The following is a 19,718-nucleotide window of genomic DNA, read 5'->3' on the forward strand; positions in this document are numbered from 1 at the left end:
GAGGCACGGAATCATAAATTGCAGGTGTTGTTTCCATGATGTTACTTAATGGAAACACCCTTTATGCAATTTCACTTTGTCAACAAATTTGCTTGTTTGTGCAGAACTTTAATGGAAACGCTGCAGGTTTTGATATATTAAGGAAATTGAACGGGGTCTTTAGAAGTCAGAGGGCCTCCTTCAACACCCGCTTTAGATTGATTTCCTCTTTGTTGTCCAATCAGATTTACTCTTTAAGCAGTCACGTGACTCTTTGAAGGTGCCCTATTGGTTAGTGCTGTATCGATTTCCTGGGCCGCCCAGCGTCATGTCGGCATAGATGTAGTTTAACATAATGTTTGTTGGAAGTAAAGCCCCCTCGAAGTTTTTGAATGAGCATGTTTTATGATTTGTGGCGTTTCGTTTGACAGACCTTGGCCGACCCTGGGAAGTACGCTCTGATTGGAGCCGCCGCCCAGCTTGGTGAGTGTCCGTCCGCGGTCAGCCTGCTTTTCAGAGCTCGTCTAGAGGTGCATGGAGGCACATGAGGCTTCGGGTTTGCGTCTGTTTACGAAGGTCTTTGCCAGGTGGGATCGTGAGGATGACCCTCAGCCTGACTGTCATCATGGTGGAAGCCACCGGAAATGTCACCTACGGCCTACCCATAATGCTGGTTCTGATGACGGCGAAGATCGTGGGCGATTATTTCGTGGAGGTCAGTGTTGACGTTTCGGGTTGGAGCGGGTTGGTCCATTTGGCATTATGTGTGAGCCTGTCAGTGAGTGATGAGCTCATCGCCTTTCAGACCGTGCAGAACTTGGAATCGGGCCAGTCGTGTTTCGTTAACTGCTCCGGTCTCATGTTTGCTTTTGGTGTGGGTGGTGCAGCTAGCCACCAGTCTGACGCCATCTTTTTTTCATCTGTCCTTCCAGTGACTGATTTTGAGAACCCTTCCGTTGTTTTTGCACAGCTGTCTAACTTAAGGTGGCACATCATGCTGTGACAGCTCGTTTCGCTTCTCTGTTCCTCAATGTGCCAGCAAATCTGCTTAGAGGAAGTAAAACTTCAAGGGGTGGCAGCTTGTGAATGTTGTGCAGATGTGATCCTAAGCTCTTCTGAGTGACTCGAATTTTCCCACAGGGGCTATACGACATCCACATCAAGCTGCAGAGTGTGCCCTTCCTGCACTGGGATGCCCCAGCCACCTCCCACTCCCTGACTGCCAGGTATATTGCCCCCTACAGGATTTTCCCTGCTAATGCTTCAATGAGCCCAGTACACGCCTTTAGCAAGACATTGGTGCTTCATTCTCACTGTATATTCAGGTTTGGTGTGTCTGTCCATTCAGGGAGGTTATGAGCTCTCCAGTAACCTGCTTCAACCTGGTGGAGAAAGTGGGCACTATTGTGGATGTGCTCAGCAACACCTCGACCAATCACAACGGGTTCCCTGTAGTCTCCGGGTTGAGTGATGGCTGTGAGGTATGTCCCTCCCACTAGGGGTGATTTTGTTTTCCTGGAGATTTGTCACATGATGTACTTTGGGGCTTTGCTAATCTGAATTTTGTGCTCTTAGCCAGGGAAAATCTGTGGCTTAATCCTGCGTTCCCAGCTTATCGTGCTCCTGAAACACAAGGTGAGTGTGACCTAAGGTTCCTGCAGAGGTCAGCTGAATAAGGAGCATGTCTGTCCACACTAACACCTATCAGGGTGCTTGGTGTATATGCATGCCTGTGAATGACAGTGCGATTGACCAATGAGGGGTCTGTTTACTGCGTACACGGTTGCGAATGTCAGTGCAGCAAGCCAATGAGAAGTGTGCTCATCCACGTTGTGACCGGTGTACTCTTTTCAACCAGGTGTTTGTGGAACGGGCTCGTTCTCGTCTCAATCTGCGCAAACTGCAGCTGAAGGACTTCCGGGATGCCTACCCTCGCTTCCCTCCGATCCAGTCCATCCATGTGTCCCAAGACGAGAGGGAGTGCATGATGGACCTGACGGAGTTCATGAATCCCACCCCCTACACTGTCACGCAGGTACTAGTCTCAGTCTCAGCCTTGGTCTTGGTCCTTGAGAACCAGAGACACATTTGACTAAACAGTCATGTTCTGCGACTGTGTTCTTCTGCCTCTTTTTCAGGAGACGTCGCTTCCTCGTGTCTTCAAGCTGTTCAGGGCCCTTGGTCTGCGGCACCTCATTGTGGTGGACAGTGACAACCAGGTGCGTCTGCCTTGCGAGGTCCTCAGGCCTTCGTCATCTCCAGCACATATCTCCATTCTCATTGTAAAATTCGAAAATTACTGCATCGGTTTTCAGCCAGTGGCCGTTGGGCATCCATCTAGATCAAGGTTATCACCCTGGTTTCCTGTGCTACTCCCACCCCTCCCTCATAACATAACCAGCTATCTATGCCCTGTTCTACGTACCAATCATGTTCCCGGTGCCCAGGTGGTGGGACTGGTGACGCGGAAGGACCTGGCCCGTTACCACCTGGGCAAAGACGGCCTGGAGGAGCTGCAGCTGGCACAGACGTGATGCGTGGAAGGCGACTGCCGCGCTGCTCACCAGGCCAACCCCCCCTGCCCCCAGTCAGCCCCCGCCAGAACCCGCACCGGTCGTGCATTTCAGCAAAGTCCGGAACCCGGGATGCCAATGACTGACTTTCTGGTTTCGTTCACCGAGGGTTGGTTGTGATGGGGGAGGGGATCGATTCCATGTGTGTTTTGCGACTTTTTGTTGCCCCCTCCCAGTTTGCACATAAAATAATTTATCCGTTATGTTTTTAAAGCACTTCAGAGAGAGAGTGAGTGTGTGTGTGTGTGTGTGTGTGTGTGTGTGTGTGTGTGTGTGGTTCTACACACACTTGGGTGTCAGTCCCGCTCTGTGGTCATTTGCAAAGCTTTGGTAGCATTGTGATATACATTAGTGTAAATGTGTAAAAAGCATTTCAAGCTGTGTGTGTGAGAGAGAGAGAGAGAGAGAGAGAGAGAGAGATTAGCCAGGCCAATAACGTTCCTCTTTTACTCAGAGTTTTTTGAGTGTGGTCTATTGACAGAGGGTACCACAGTTTTCTTGTGACTTTAGTTTTACTTTAGGGGAAGTTAATTTTCCTCTCCCAGATAATTGTCTTGCACATTGTACCATTAACCAATGCCTCCCACCCCTCCCATGCCAGTGTAGGTAAGACCAACCCTGCCCCCCCCCCCCCCCCCCGGAAAAACCCTGACTCGCTTTGACCTTTTTCTCTCATGCTGGATGCTAGCGGTTTTTAACATACAGTGTTTTTTCTCGTGAATTCGCCCATTGGCTGACTGCCACACTGCCTGCGTCCTCCCCCACCCACGCCAGTACGTGACAGTATGTATCCCCCCCACCCCGGGTGATTCTCCAGGTCCTGTGTTTTTGATGGCGATTTGTCTCTTGTTGCGCCGTACAGCCTCTAGGTGGCAGAAACCCTGGTTTCTGATATATACCTGAATAAATTATGCAAATCGGGGTCAGGTTTACATGGGTCGGGTGCCAAACAATGCCAGTAGTGTGTGTGTGTGTGTGTGGGGGGGTGACTTCACAGGTGCTCTCCTGAAAATGTGTGTATATCATTGTTTTTAAATGGCACTTACTGAAAGCAGAGTGGGGTTCAGGGCAGCTTAATGATTTGCAAGGTGACCATGGGTCGTGTTTGGCCAAGGGGGCGCTAGTGTGTTGAGGAAAGGAACTTATTCTGGTCTTTGCAGGCTGTGCTAGAAACCCAAACCCACCCCCATGGCTGTATGTGGCTCCGCACTTTAAATGCTTCTTACCCCACCTCGTTTCCCATCTGCGCCCTACAACTTACAAATCCTTGCAATGTCACGTGCAAGGGGGCCCCCTACTGGCCAAGCAAGGCCCTACAGTCGCTGGTGCCCTTGGGGGTCCAGCCGTACAGTTTTTGCCAACAGCAGAGTTTACACTTTGACTAGTTATGTGCTGTTTAGTTATTTTGTTTTTAATTAAGGTGAACTTGCCTAAGTGACCCTGATCAGTTAAATAGGGTTTTTACCCACCCAACAAGCCTATCGAAAATGGACATACCAGTTAAACGGTAAACGATGTGAATCCCTTATCAGATTTTGATTTTATTCTGAATATTAAATGTCGTGTTTTAACTCAACCTTAAATAAATTAAAGTATCTCCATTTTAAAGAGCACTGTGACTGGATGAGAGAATTGTTTCGGCGTTGGCAAGTACCACCTTAGCGTACATTTATAGAAACGGCTGAAATATACTGGATAATTTTGCATAATTTTTATTTTGCCAAGCTTGATTTTCTTCTGTGATTTCTGAAATCTAATAAAGGTTTTGATGCATATGCCTATTTGTATTGCACGAGTCAGTCATGCTGTTTAATAAGAATCATTTGTATTTATACAAACAATGATAAAAAAATTATTGTATTAAATGGCGTGTTTGATGATACTGCTGGTGACTCCGTGGCACTCTTTGAGCAACGTGTCCGTATCCTAATTTTCTACCTTCTGACACACAAATTCTCAGACTAAATGAGATTACTGCAGTCCCGTTGCCGGGGTAATGCAATTGTTTAGGTGGATGTCGCTGAATGCATTTCAGTGGGAGGTCCAGAAAGCCTGGGACGCGATTTGACGGGGTAGAAATGAGATGAACGGTTCTGTTGTACCTTGCAGATTTGTACCTTGCAGATTTCCCTCGATTTGCTTATTAGTTGCTGGAAATCAATATTTAAAAAAAAATGTGCGTTGAACATGCCTTTCCATCCCGATCCATGAACCCAGTTTTCCCAGATATCAGCAAAACAATGAGAAATTCTATATATAAAAAAAAAAAAATCAACATTTGATTAAGTTTTATTAATGCTTGCTTTCATGTTAAAAAATTTTGGTGCACAATTTAATTTTTTTTTTAACACACAACATTTGGTTGAAATTGTAACGTGGAACATCAAGTCTGGGGCGCAGTTAAGGGGGGGAGATTAGGACAGTAAAAAACTTGGAACATAACTGCATTGGTGTGGGTTTGTGGCCCAATATGATATGCATTCATGGGGCCCAAATTCTCTAGCAGAATCACAGCATAGATTTCTTTGTATATTTTTTAGGTTTAAAGGACTCCGGAGATTGAGATATTGTGTTTTTAAAGTTTCCTTGGACTCCCACAGTAAATTTTACAGAGCTGGGGTCTCCATAACTTTTGCTGTGCAATAAATTTTGCTGACTGGGAAAGGGGGGGGGGGTTCCCCAAGATTTTTGCCGGCTCGCCTACCCATCGGCTCACCTTGAAAATGCCCAAAATGCCACCTGGCTGTTCAGCCCTGCTATAAAGTTGCAGAAAGACACGACGTTGTACTGTGACCTTACGATGTTACAGATCCGAGAAATAGCGTACTAAGCAGCACGTGTTTCCCTGCTGTGTTAAGGTGGGCCTTAGAAACCCATAACGCACTAATGCAGCTCTGGATGGCGGGCTATGCGTCAGTAATGCTGTCAGAGAAGATTCACTCATTAGTCTGATGTGAACTTAATCAGATTATGGGTCCTTTTTAGTCGCAGAATACAACATAATCCATGGCAAATGGACATCGGTGCCGTCTTTATGATGTTATGCTGACAGTGCCTTTAATCCCACCCCCCACCCCCCACCAATCCCTTTCCCAACTTCATGTTGTCTCTTAATCCTGTATGTTTCAGTAATATGAAGACGGAATTTCAGTATTCTCTGTTGCGGTTGTTTTATTTTTATCTCGCGAGTTTCATGCATTTTTAAGAACCGCGCAGAACATCAGTTAACTCTGTGCTGCTGGAATCCTGAGGATTGCCTTGATGGGTAGTGTAGGAGTTGAAGGATTTGCGTAGTCAGATTTAATTTTTTAAAAAGGAAATCTATTAAAAAGTAACATGCAAAGTAGTTTATTATTATTATTATTTTTTTTTTTTACATAAGAATTTCAAGAGAAACTGAGAGCCTCGTTTTAATGGGCTTGTCTGGTAAAGTTAGTTTGACACTTGTACTGCATGTATTATTAAACATTTATCTATCCATCCATCCATCCATCCCGGCTCCGTCAACATGCAAACTTCAGTAATTCAAAACACTTAGTATTGAGCTTCCATTGTGAGCCTTAGCAGCCAATAAACAAACCGCCAATAATGAATATCACAGGCTTTGGTGATGGACACAGACTTCCAGACACGCCCCATATTCCTGACGCATTCCTCACCATGACCCTGTCTACTTCACATTCGCAGCCCAATATTTCATTCAAACTGGAGTTCGAAAGCTTGTTGGAGCCGAATGGACAATTTTAAAGACCAACATGGCAGAAAATTCAGTTCTGAAAGAAAGGAAGTTTCGATTTTTAATGAACTTATGAGATGCAGCAGAGATTCATCTTACCCTCAGTAATCTTTAGTTATAGCTTTCAGGGACTGGGATATAGATAATTTAGAAATGTGCTGCTTTTTAAAACACTAAGTAGGATTCCAATACTTTTCCAAGACACGGTATAATAGTATAATGTATTGTTGGTGCGCTGTGGGAGGGAGGTGCTGTCCTGGCAGGGGAGACAGGTGACTGAAACCTTTTGTAGCGATTTGTTCCGCCTGTCTGTTGGGCAGAATTTAGTTTGCTCTCTTTGTGCTTCCAGTAAATCTAGGTCCCGTTCCCATCATACCAGCAAGTCCGTGCAGGGTGGATCTCTGGCTAATCTCTTTTGTTGTTTGATTCCCTCCACGGAGGAAAAAAAAAAGAACTCGAGGTCACCTGCGGTTCCGAACCACATCTCCAGCAGGTCAGTGATCTCAGAGTAGCACATGCCGTTTATAAGCCAAAAGAAAAATGGTTGAAAAGTACGACACCTGTGTTATTCTATTTTGGTATTTAAGTGACAGAATTCCACTAAAGGTGAATTAAAAACTTGCTTAATTTATTGAGAAATGCTGAAGAAGTAAATGAACAAAGGATGAGAGAAGCTGCTGGAATCTGAAGCAGACATGATGCAGGTTCGAAACTGCACAGTTTTGATCTGGAATATGGGACACAATCCACATTATAAGCACTGAGCTAAATGCCAAGTTTTAAATGGCTATTTATCTATTACAACCATTGTTTCAGTGAAAGTTGTATGCAGATGTTTATTACTTAGTAATAAGGCAATATTTGGCTCAACTATGGTTTGTCTGTTACTAATGAAATAAACTTTTCCTATATATAGAGACACAGGACTTTTCTCACTTCTGATCTAAACCATAATTTAGTCTGTTCTTATTTAACATGACACTATAATAAAAATACATCCGAAGTTAAAAATCCTGGAAGACTGCGTCAAATAGAGCAGCAGAGCACCGCCCCCAAACAGCCTCTGTGGGGCAGCAGTGAGCTCAGAGTGCATCCCCCCCCCAGGAGGCAGTGTTAGGAAGAGCAGGCTGCTGTGGGACTTGCTGGTGACCCCAGGGACTTGGTCTTGCCGTTGTCCTCTAAGGCCTGGGCGAAAAGGGCAGGGTTACGGCTGGAGTGCCGCTGGCGTCTCACAAAGGGAAAGACACTGGGGCATGATGGGAAGGAGAACATGTTAGCGTTCCGCTAACACTTGTGGCACTGCCTTTTCTAAGTCAGCCATGTTGGAAAATCCTTGACTACCGTGGAATTACAAACAGAAACTGGAGAGCATCACAGGGGACGCAAAAGCAATTAACATTACAGAACTCTGTGTAGTCTTAGTGACGAAGCTAAGCTGAAGCCAGCAGTTCACACTAAGCCCAAAAATCCCTGGAATTAATCGTTAACAACCCCAGAAACAGAACCTGTGTGTATCCCACACCAATATGAGTCTTATCCCCTTATATAAAATACATGGAATATATTACAGAAAGACCCCTTTTATAGAAGATAATAGTTTTACCTTTTTTTGGTCTCTTGTGGTTCTATGGCTCTAGCCAGCATGTTTTTGTAGAGATCGGACTTTAAATAGCGGGCGTAGGAGTCCTGAGGGTGAGAGGAGAGGCCGAGAGCCCGTTTTAATGAAGCTGTCATCCACTTTCATGGCTGTGCACAGTTAATGCTCCTACCTTCTTCATCAGGAAATAGATGTGCATCTGGGCGTCATCCAGGACAAAACGATGTGGGCTTTTCATGCCCTGCAGGGTCTTCTCCATGGTCTTGCTGTCCACGTTTACCCACTTGCTGGCTCCCGGGGCCAGGAACTGCCTGGGGGGAAGGAAGTGATGAGCCTGAGCTTTGCAGTCCCACTGGGAGTAAGCAAGTGCCACATCAGGGCCTGCTCTAAATTCAACTGGGATGCAAACTGTCCCACTGGGCCACAAGGTCGCACTCACTTGTAGACCTCTTCCACCTTCTGCGGGATCGTAGCGCTCTCGCCGTGCCGGATGTCCTCACAGGCCTCCCAGAAACAGAGGTTCTCCACTGTGAATGAAACAGCGCATGCATCAGCTACCTGCAGGAGGCGCTCATCACGATGCCAATATGGAGGAGAATTGCCTTTCATAGAGGGATCATGATTATTAATTTAGCAGATGCTAGATCCTATTTTTTTTTTTTTTTGAGAGGGCAGGGTCAGTCAGTCCCTGGAGTAACTGATCGACGGCCCAATAGTGAGGTCACTCAGCTGACTCTGGGATTTGAGCTGATGACCTCCTGCAATGAATCCCAATCTGCTGAGTCACACACTGCCCAAATAGGCCCGCAGTGATCAAATAATGAATATGATTCTTACTTGCTGACGATGCCTCCATGAAGCTGATCTACTTGGGCGGGGGGGTCTACATGCTGCTCACCACTGAACTCCTTCTCCAGGTACTCCCTGAACTTGCACCGTCCCAGAGGGTCCCTAAGGAGCTCCGTGAAGCCGAACCCCCATCGTTCCACCCGCAGCTTGGTGGGTGTCTCCACCCTGCACCAGGAGGCGTGGAAGTGAAGAGACGACAGTCACCTCTGGGGGTGTGGCCCTGAAGAGGCAGGATGGGGCGCGGTAACGCACACTCACATGTCGGCATTCAGCGTCCAGAGTGCCGTGTCATCTGTTATCCAGGGGTTGCTGGGGGGGCAGCCTTGCATCATGGGGTCATGGTTCAGGTACTGCTCGCTGAACTTAAGGAAGCTGAACACAGAAGACCAGCCATTCCCAGTTTTAGTCCTACTTTCTATAATCCTTGCAAGTCATCAAATATTCAGGTTCAATGCTGGCATATTCCAGCAAACTGGAGCTCGAAATGGTGACGAAATGATTATACGTCATTGAACCCTATAAGGAAATTCTCTTTTCATCTCCTCCATCTTGCTCTCCATAGGTGAGAGAAAGCTTGGTAGCAAAGGGCAGCTGCCCGTAGAGGCTCCCAGGAACCTGGGGGTTAAGGGCCTTGTTCAAGGACCCACAAGTGTGCTGAAGCCAGGCTTGAACCGGCGACCTTCTGATCAATATTAAGTAATTATTTGCAGTTAAATACAGTTCAATTCAGTTTAATAGTCAACCGGTTTCAATATTAGTTAGGCATCATTAATCCAGGATATGTGTGACTCTGAGATTTATGGTGAAAGATGGATGGGCAGATGGACGAAAGAACGAAATAACGAGGTTAGATTTTCACAAAGAGCAGTCCCCAGCATTTTTGTCAGAATTAACATGAAATAGATCCCCCCCCCCACCAATCAGAGGCACAGTATACAGAATACCCAGAGATATCCCCCAGTTAGGGACTAATGTGGACTGGTGTCGAACCAGTGGTCCCCCAGCTATGCTGGGACTGAGGCTGAATCACAGGTGTTGGGGGGGGGTAGGTGGGGGAGGCTGTTATCCAACCTTTCCAGGCAGATGGAGGACTTGACCCTCGAGCGGCCCAGGGATTTCCTGATGTGTTCAATCTGGTGTCGGGAGCCATGAAAAATCACACGGGGAATATAAGAGTCAGAAAAAAGGCACAGCATGGTACACATCCAAGCCCTGATAAGAGCCATGCTGTTGTACCTTTAAACAGAATTTGTCAATATCTGAGAGCCAACAAAAGAAAACGACAACACAGATGTAGATCCTTCCGAAGCAATTTTCTTATGACAGCATTCTTAAGAGCCCACTTAATCACCCTCTTTGGTTGTTCTTGGCAACCATCCCATCAGCTGAAATAGGTTCACTCTAAATTCTTTCAGGCTTACCTCTCTTTTGTAGTAGTCCGCGTTCTGTTCTGTAAAGAAGGAAGAAACAAAACCGTCTCTAAACATGATATAAGCCACATGTTTATGGGAGTTTTACTTGCGCAAAAATGTTCTGAGGGCACAAGGTTCATTGGTTCAGAGAGATAACCAATCAGACTGTAGAAGTGGTGGATACAGGCAACTAGAGGAGGGGGGGGGGTCAACCAATCAGATGTCTTGTTCCTGCCTCCTCTAGTTCCTTAGACCCACCTCCTCTACAATCTAATTGGTTATCTCTCTGAACCAATCATTTTTCCTTCTGCCCTCAGAACATTTTTGTGAGGGTAAAACTCCCACGAGCGAATCACATGCAAGGAATCAGACAGTAGGAATTCTGCTCACACTCAGCTCCTGGCTTTACTAAGCAGACATCCAGTCTAGAAACCATGAATAATATAGCACTATTACGAGTATGTATTGTGGGACTGCTGACGTACTTACGTTAGCATGGAAAACGAGAGCAGGAAGTGAGGAAGAAGTGAGACAGAAAGATGAGCACAACGAAGTGCTGTCACACTCACACACGAGCTTCCCTCGGATGCCCTCCCACCAAAAACACTGATTATCACTTCACTTCCTTGGGTAATTTGGGGGCCCAAGGCAACAGCCTATTCTGCCTATAGCTGCCATATATATATAGATATTAATATACATATTTTTTCTTCATGACTTTGATCTTATCTAGGCCCCGAGCGGCTCTCTTGTTTGCCCGGATCCGGTCCTGTGACTGACAGAGGCGATAAACAGCAGGTACTGGCATTACGGAAAAAATGTATATGCTTAATAAAAAGCTCAGACCAGCTGGACTCGGGAGTTGTGCCGGTTCCTTCGCTCAGGGCCTTGTTCTTGAACGCTGAATGTTCCCGGCTGCAGAAAATCAGAGGGTGAGAAATCCTTAGCTGAACTTCAGATGAAGAGTGAGCTCGTTTCTCTCAAGCAGACTGACGCCGGTCTAACGCTGCATTAATACCCCTTAGCACTACTGGTCACATTTCCCATGATGCCACTGGGTACAGCCCATGGCGACACTGCCCAGTAGGGGACAGTGTGACAGCTTTCCAAAAGGACCATTCGGTCCTGGAGGGCCAGTCGGTGACACAGTATCCATGATCAGGACTGGGGTACCCTGCTTTACAGAATAAACTAACCAAATGTCGATACTGAATGCAATCTGATTTAACATGGTTTCCTTAAATCCCAATTAAAGTGCTTCAGATCAGCTCAGGACTTAACAGCAGAGAGACTATTTGGCAAATTATTACGCTGCTATTTGCAATTACATCCATTATCTCTCCGCTAACATGCAGCATTAAGCCTGAGCCGCAGGAATAGAGGTCAGATAATGGATCCGGTATTCCGGAGGTGGGATCCTCTTCCAGCTCGTTTAAAAGGCCCAACAAGTGGGGGGGTGGTGGGGGGGGGAGACGCAAACACAGCATGTCTGCATTTTAGCTTCAGGCCGTCTCCCAGTCCCTTCGCACTCCTCTCTCCCAGATCCAAGCATCACCAGTCTTAGCGATGCGTCTCGTGTTTCTCGGGCAAAGAGAAAGGAGGCAGGAAGCGGCCATTTTGTCATTTGCTGGTTTTAATCCCCCCCCCCCCCCCCCAGCTTCCCCCGTCCACCTGGCCGTACCAGAGTGCAGAGCGTCCCTGCCTTTTAAACACGAGCAGCACCTGACTGGGGGGCCCTACGCTGCGTGGTTTTTGGCTCAACTGTGTTTCCGTCTAATTGGCGTCAAAACGGTGGGTTTCATCAATGAAGGTGGTGTGTGGCTGAGCGGGTTGGCAGTCGCCGCCTATGACTGGAAGGTTGCCGGTTTAAATCCCACAGTCAGCAGAGTGACATCACCACTGGACCCCTGAGAGAAGTCCCTAAACCCCCAACTGCTCTAGTCTCAATAAAAGGTACATCTGCAAAATAAGCTGAATTTAGGATGTGATCCGCAGCTGCGTGGCTGCCATTCCCACCTCCTGATGCCGCCCCGGATGGGGATAATGGCCCACATAAACGCTGATGCTTATTAGCCCTGAGAGATGCTGCGCACCCAGCAGAAAGGGGCCCTAGTGACGGCCGGGATTAAGCCAGATACACACCACACTCTGCTCCTGTCCCACACTTTCATTCTCCACTCTCCTGTGTTATTCATGAACTCCAAATTACACTCAGCGAGGGTGCAGTTGCTCATTCCCGCAGCCTGCTGTCCTGTCTGTCTTCTGAAAGCTCTCGTCCCACAGAACATAGGCTTCTTCCCAGCTAAGTAAATATTTCATGATCACACTGAAGCAGTAGTGGGTTATCAGGCCTGAAGTGATATATTCCTCCCCCACAAAGTATGCATGGAGACACTCTGTGTGTCTTACTTAACGAAGATAAAACTCCCCCCCCCCCCCCCCCCCGTGAATTTTGCTGAGCTCAATGCTCTGGAGATGACGGAGATCGAAAATTATACCGGAAATGTTCCATATGTCCTTACAGATGTTTCCTTTGCCTTCCTTCATTGAACAAACCCGTTGTCGTGGGAGAGAACTGCACAACCCCCCAGCTCTCTGTGGGGGAATGGGACCCTGCCTATGCCTTCCTGCCAATCCTGCCAAGTTTCCCCTGTAAGTTGAAGGATCTCCTAACAGGCCTGCATGTAGATTAATGTCATACCCAGGACAAAGCAATTGCAGGTTAAGGCCCTTGCTGAAAGGCCCAACGGAGTAGAATCACTCTGGGCATTCACAGGATTTGAACCAACAACCTTCCACTTGCTTGCACAGATCCCTAGGCCCAGAGCCACCACTCTGCCCCACAACCTCAAAAAAATCCTAGAATCGCCCCCAGCCTGAGGCGATATTCGAGCTGCCAAGGTGCATTGAGTTCAGGTTTACCCAGTGTGTGCTTTACTCTAATCACAGCATACTGGGTTTTCGCCGGGGCAGATGTAGGGAGTCAGGGGTTTCGGGGGAGGTGCTTACTGGCGGTCTGTTGACGAGCCAGTAGGCCTGTTCCTGACATTCCAGCACGATGCGGTCCGCCTTGCGCCTCTGTTTGGCTGCCCTGGTAGGAGCAGAGCAGTCGATGGAGAGTCAGAAAGCATACTGGGTAATTAGCATATAGCGGTAATCACTGAACTGCAAGGTAGGGTTTTCATTTTTCTGTTTCCTTTTTCACTTAGAAATGGATTTCCGACTCTAGTGTTTAGGCTGAGGTCTGATTTAACAGATAGGAGGGAAATTATGACCACACACCATGTTACTTTTTAATTTAGGTAACATCATCATCCTCTTAATACGAGATTTATTCATCCATTCTCATCTGTCCCCTTGTGTGCATTTATGAAATTGATTTCATAGCTCGATGCGACAGTATTCCCGGGCTGGGGTGGGGTTTACCTGAGCTGCTCCTTCGCCTGCATCACCACGAAGTCCCAGGTGTGGTTGATCCGTTTGTGCAACATGTTGTAGCTGTCCTGCGGAGACGATGTTTAAATGCGACATTGCCAGGTCGCACGGCTGGCTGCGTTGCTGCATGGGTTCACGTTATGACTCACAGGCCGAACCCCTCCCAGGATATCAGCTGGCAGTGTCGGATTCACAAACCCTCTTACTGATGAGAACCTAAAATGCGTTGACCCTGACGCAACATGGCGGCAAGTTGGTGGATGTCTATGTGCGATCCTACTATGTGCATAATTGGTGGGAGGTTTTCTTACACAAAAATGTTCTGAGGGCAGAAGGAAAATGATTGGTTCGGATAGATAACCAATCAGATTGCAGAGGAGGCAGGACCAAGACATCTGATTGGTTGCTCCTGCCTCCTCTAGTTGCTCGGATCCACCTCATGTACAATCTAATTGGTTATCTCTCTGAACCAATCATTTTTCCTTCTACCCTCATAATATTTTGTGTAAGTAAAACTCCCATGAGCATTCAGCTATCACATGATCTCATCAAGCAATGCTTCAGACCAGCGAATAAGAATAGCATTGAAATGTACATAAATAAAAATTTTCTCTTACCTTTTCATAGTCTATCAGCTGCCCTTGCTTTCTGATATTCTTCTTAGTCAAATAAATCGCTTTAGAAGAGCAAAAGAAAGACATGGCAAGAAACTGTGTTTTTCTATTATTCTAGTAAAGGGAAGTAATGATGTAATAGGCGAGCACATGATTAATAATTGGTAATCACCGTAATCTAGCTCGGAGGCTGGCCACTGCTGAGAGCTCCAGAAGTACGGAGTCTAGCAAAAAGGAGATGCTGTCATTTGAAACTATTCAGAAGCAGCGTGACAAAGGTGCTTTGTGATTTAACATGTCAGGGACAAGGCGGGTGGAAGGCATTTTGCTACTTTAACTGGCATTGGTTCTCATACATCAGTGTTTCCCAATCCGGTCCTCGGCGACACACAGATGATCCACGTTTTTGCTCCCTCCCAGCTCCCTACCAGACAGTCTACGTTTTTGCACCCTCTCAGCTCTGGAGCCCGGACCAGATTGAGAAATACTGTCCTACACGGTAATTCCGCAGTCTCTCCAACGAATAGTTTCGATATGCGTGCCCCCCCACATGGCCACCACCCTCTCGCGCTGCCCTCCATCTGAAGAAACCGTGGTTTTAGGTTACCTGGAAGCGATACGGCGTCTCGTCGGGCCCCAGGACGAGCGTCCTGGGGTCCTTTAGGGGGTAAATGTAGCCGTGCTTCACGATCAGATTCCCCACATGAAGTGCCTCTGAAAACACACAAAGTGGTCACTCATTTCCACGTAAACTACTCAAAGCTCAAACAAATCCACTACTCGTAGCCCAGATTTAGGCATAGTAATTCTCTAAATTTTTGTCAGTGGAATACAGTAGAACACACGATAACTAGAAACTGAGTAGGCATATTATATTTTATTTTACGGTATAGCAAGTAACTGGAAAAAACGTTGACATGGTGCACAGAATAAGCCGCGGGGATGGTGCATTCCTCATCGGAACTATAATTAATTACGAGTAATTGGGACTTTCCACTTTCCGGCTGCCTCCGCGGCCATTGGCAGTCAGGCGCTCCCGGGGGTTTCAGACCGGCGCAGCAACAGCGCTGCTAGGGGGAAGCCTAGTGTTTACAGGGAGGGGTAACTGCTTACCGGGGCAACAGGTTTTTTGCCCATTCAAGTCTGTTAATGCATCTGCCATCTACTGCCTAAAAGTCCCCTCCTTTCCATTCCGACTTCTTTTCCAATCTGGGCTGTAAATCAGGGAAATCTGCTCCCTTGCTATTTAAAACCTCATCTGCATCGCCCGGGAATTCAGGACAACAGCGTCTTGCAGAAGTGCATAATGAGGGAGACGGATAGCGATATTTCTCCAGGCATGACTGACTGCCTCTGGCTATCAGCGAAGTTTGCATCGGGACTATCAAACCGTACAGCTCAGCATGCGTAGCGGCGCGACTCGGGACTGGCCTACAGATTATTTGTACTAATAGCCTCTCAGCAGAAAGATAAATAATTCAGCAGATAAATTGACGCCAGGGGAAGAAAATCCCAAAAGCTTCAGGCGAATGGGGTGTCTATGTTATGGACAAGCTCAATTCTGACATTTATTAATTCACAGGCTCAGCAATATCAATGGAACAGAACATGCTTCTGTCAGACACGTGAATTGCATATGCTTACACATAAATGCAGCTAGGCTAATCTGTTGTATGGATGACAAATTCTATTACTTCATTTGTATTTATTATTCAAAAGACTCGTTTATTTCTGTTATTTTATTACAAAAAAAAAAAAACCTGATGACGTCTTTCGCCAGCAGGGGCGCCATCGTCGTCACGAAGGGAAAAAAACAATCGATTAACCTCACATAAGAGCACCAGGTAACGCTTCCCTACATACTTCTCGGCCCTACCTTCTTCCATGATGGAGTACTTCTGAATTAGCCACTCCACGATATCATTTCCTGGGAAGGCATAGCGAGGAAGGCATCTAGTTAGAGTCGAGAAATGCATTAAGCCGTCATAAATCAAAAACGCTGAACTCGATAAATAAATTACATAAATAAATATGAGCGCAAGGAGATCGATGACAGTCTTAATGCACAGGATTCCCGAAGACCGCCGATGTATGGGCTTTCCTGTGAAGGGCTTAAATGACCATTAGGACCCGGCCCCCGGGACACTGCACGGCCGGGTGTAAGACAACCCGGGCGGCATGAAAAATTATTTTTAAAAAGTAAAATATGTATCGTGCACCTGTCATCGCATGTGGAATCACTGTGATTAACAGTCTTTGATTCTTCATCTTTATCCCCATGTCGGGATCTTGCATCGCCACAATGACTTGTTCAATCTGGGATAAGAAGAATAGTCAAAATCGTGAAATCAAGGTGACGACAGACATAGTGAAAACGTTCAACCTAGTAATATAATAATTGCTTAATGTGTGATTTGATATGTAATCGTTATATTCATCATTAAATCACCGGAGAGACACACTCATATATTTAGGCATATATATAAGTAAACTACAAGGTTTTTCCTCTGACTATCTTAACTGCACGTCAAAGACGTTATCGGATATTCCCGACTACAGACTTTCGGTTTGATCATTTATTCGCGTTATTAATTCGGCTCCTGATTACATTAAACTAAACATGCTCAGATTGTTACAACCTTTGCTTGTCGGTTATTTTTGGGATCTTTCTGGATGGGCTCAAGGCGGGGTCTGTAAGCACAAGCAAACTGCCAGCACTTTTGTTTTACATGAAAATTGTTTGATGTCGGCCTATTGCGTTATTGTCTGGCTATAATTTGGAGGCAATATTAAACAATAGGCCCATATATTGTAAATATACATGTTGTGTTGTTTTGTTGTTATCACAAACGTATAGCCTGATCATAAATTTCATGGATACCTGGATGTTGTATGTTCCATTATATTTATGAATGAATGATTTATGTGAAGTCTGGCTTAGATTCGAGAATTAATCATATAGATTAAAAAAAGTTTTCATTTAAAACTTATCTCATATAATAAAATCCTCGTCCGAACGAACATATGTCAGAATGAAAAAACATTTAAATTATTTTTGTGATGCATCAGTATCAATAGCTACAACGTCATAACAGATATAGATATAATGCGGTTCATACTTTTGAAGTTGATGCGTATCTCCCGAAAAAAATCAACTCCAGAAGAGTCCGCGTCTGTAAATGCCTGAACTTCGGAATCGATCCTACCTTTGTTAGGCGCGGCATCTGTGTCTTGCAGCTGTTCCCTTGGATAAAGATGTTAATTGTCATGCTTACAGCATCTCGATCTCCGGCGTTTGTGAAGTTGGGATTGATGCTGTCCTGTGTTTTTTTTTTCCTTCCACACTTAAGCTCTGCTTGTTACTGCCCCATAGCGGAGCGCAAGTGAAACGGACTACCGGAGATTTGCACTGTTTTTCTGTTAGTGTGTATAATCAAAATATGACTCAGTTTGGCCAGTTAGAAAAATATGATAATAGAAAAGTATTCTTTTCCTCTCACTTTTTTTTCTTGATTTAATTACCGACTTCACGTACTTACACTGTGTCCCGTTGCACGATGTAATATTGCGAAACTATGATTTTGTGGCAGTGTTTTGTAAAGGAATTTTCCGTTTAATCATCGTCTTAGTATAAAGCTATATGGTTGTTCTGGTATCAGTGGACGTACATTATGTATTTTTTCTTCTCTTGAGCACCATGGTCATGACATGAAGCTCAGTCATTGATTACTCGCAAATGTTAGTAGTCATCCGCTGTTTATCTTGAAGATGTAAAAGTAGTGCGCGTACATCTCCTCGTTAGTATAGTGGTGAGTATCCCCGCCTGTCACGCGGGAGACCGGGGTTCGATTCCCCGACGGGGAGAGTCTGCATCTTTTTGCCTCGGTCTCAAAAGGCACCAAGCTAGAACCGGCCCCGTGTTAGTGGAAACGGGGCTTGTGACTTGTACTCATGCATAATATTCTGCGGGTCGCTCAGCAGCGCAGCATATGAAACTAGACTCGGATTGTAAGTGTGTGGTTTTGATAATTGATGTATGGATGGATGGATCCTTAATAAGAGATATAAACAATAAGGTCCAGTCGCCAACTAATCATGTAAAATACGTCATAAACTCATGGTTGTTAAACCCAGAATAAAAATGAAGACGTATAACTAGGAAAGTCAACTTGCACATTTCAATTTTGGTTCGATATAATCACGTTGTCCTTAACCCTCCAGTGCAGGAGGGGACGGTAATGCGCATCGAATGTTTCCGAACCTGTGTGTGATACAACCGAGGAAGAGCCGATGACTTCGGGGGAGGAGGGGCAGGCGACTCGGAAGAAAAAGCAGCAGAACCCAATGCAGCCTGTAGCCCATTCAAAGGCCTACTGTTGGACCTCTGCTTATTTTGCAATACGTCTTTAGTACGGACTGAAAAATGTCCGATTTCGATGAGTTTGAGAAGCAGTTAAGCGAAAATCGGCAAGGTAAGTTTGGCTTTGAAGATCGGTGTATGCTCCCTGTTTTAGGGTAATAAAGTGGCCGGCGTGTCCTAGCGCCGAGGATGGTGCGGAGGGCACTTCTGCTGGTTCCGAAAAGAAAAGCACGGCTGGGAAATCGGTGCCTTTTATCCGAGCGCTCGCCGATTCTGAAACCTGCCCGATTCTTCTTCTCCCAGCTGCCGCAGGATCCCCGAAAACTGACCGCTTTGGTAAATCAGTGACATTCTTTGCTTGGCATTGTTATAGAGATCGCTAGGCCTGCATCCATCAGTGCCCGGCGTACATAACATGGACATTTCAATGAAACGTTATTGGGGTGCACTCGATGTGAAAGCCTGCGGTTTTATTTATTTAATTATTTACCATTATACACTTGGATCATAAATTGTGACCCGCGTATTTTCATTCGCAGTAACACACTATGCATGGATGTTTGTTGCAAGCGTTATATTTTCAAGATCACGTTTAAAGTTTTATGCAAATAAAAACGACCGCGACCACTTGATTTAAAGTCCGCACTTAATAACAGTGTTAGTTACTTGGTTTTTAAATACTACGACGAGTTTTCTATATAATGATATGATTTTGTCTCTTTCCGATGCACAATAGCCTTTCCCTTGGGTCCGAAATGCTGGCCCTGTCATCCGTACAGAATAAGTCTTTCTCACACGATCGCCGTTTCTTCATGATGTATAGACTCTAAAAATCAGCCGCGTTCCCTGGAATCATAACAACTGCTTTTAGGTCGTTATTGCAAAGTCTTGCACCTGTATCTACCTTTACAGCGGATAGCAGTAACTAACAATGATGTACAGTTATATAACAATACACATATAACTTCATTAAAGTGCAGAGAATCCAGTAAACTGAATAAACTTAAGCCATACTAACGCAACTGAAATATACAACATGCGTTACAACGGAGTCGAAAGTAGGATTGATTTATGTACCTATCAAATGGCAATCTTGTCATATCAGCTCCTTATCACTAAATCACTAAAATGTCATTCGAAACGACCTGATTCGGCTAGACGAG

The 19,718-nt window shown here is 45.7% G+C and overlaps 1 long non-coding RNA gene and 1 other non-coding gene across 2 annotated transcripts; both read left to right on the plus strand.

The window, feature by feature from the left end:
- The first annotated feature begins 665 nt into the window (after positions 1-665).
- On the plus strand, positions 666-1,362 carry LOC125728124 (uncharacterized). The gene is made up of 3 exons (XR_007388932.1): positions 666-694; positions 1,120-1,205; positions 1,328-1,362. It is a non-coding gene; the product is annotated as an uncharacterized LOC125728124 (long non-coding RNA).
- A 16,625-nt stretch (positions 1,363-17,987) lies between these two features.
- trnad-guc (transfer RNA aspartic acid (anticodon GUC)) lies at positions 17,988-18,059 on the plus strand. Its single transcript has one exon. It is a non-coding gene; the product is annotated as a tRNA-Asp (tRNA).
- Positions 18,060-19,718: the final 1,659 nt, after the last annotated feature.

The sequence above is a fragment of the Brienomyrus brachyistius genome, unplaced genomic scaffold (assembly GCF_023856365.1).
Source record: "Brienomyrus brachyistius isolate T26 unplaced genomic scaffold, BBRACH_0.4 scaffold160, whole genome shotgun sequence".
Lineage (NCBI taxonomy): Eukaryota > Metazoa > Chordata > Actinopteri > Osteoglossiformes > Mormyridae > Brienomyrus > Brienomyrus brachyistius.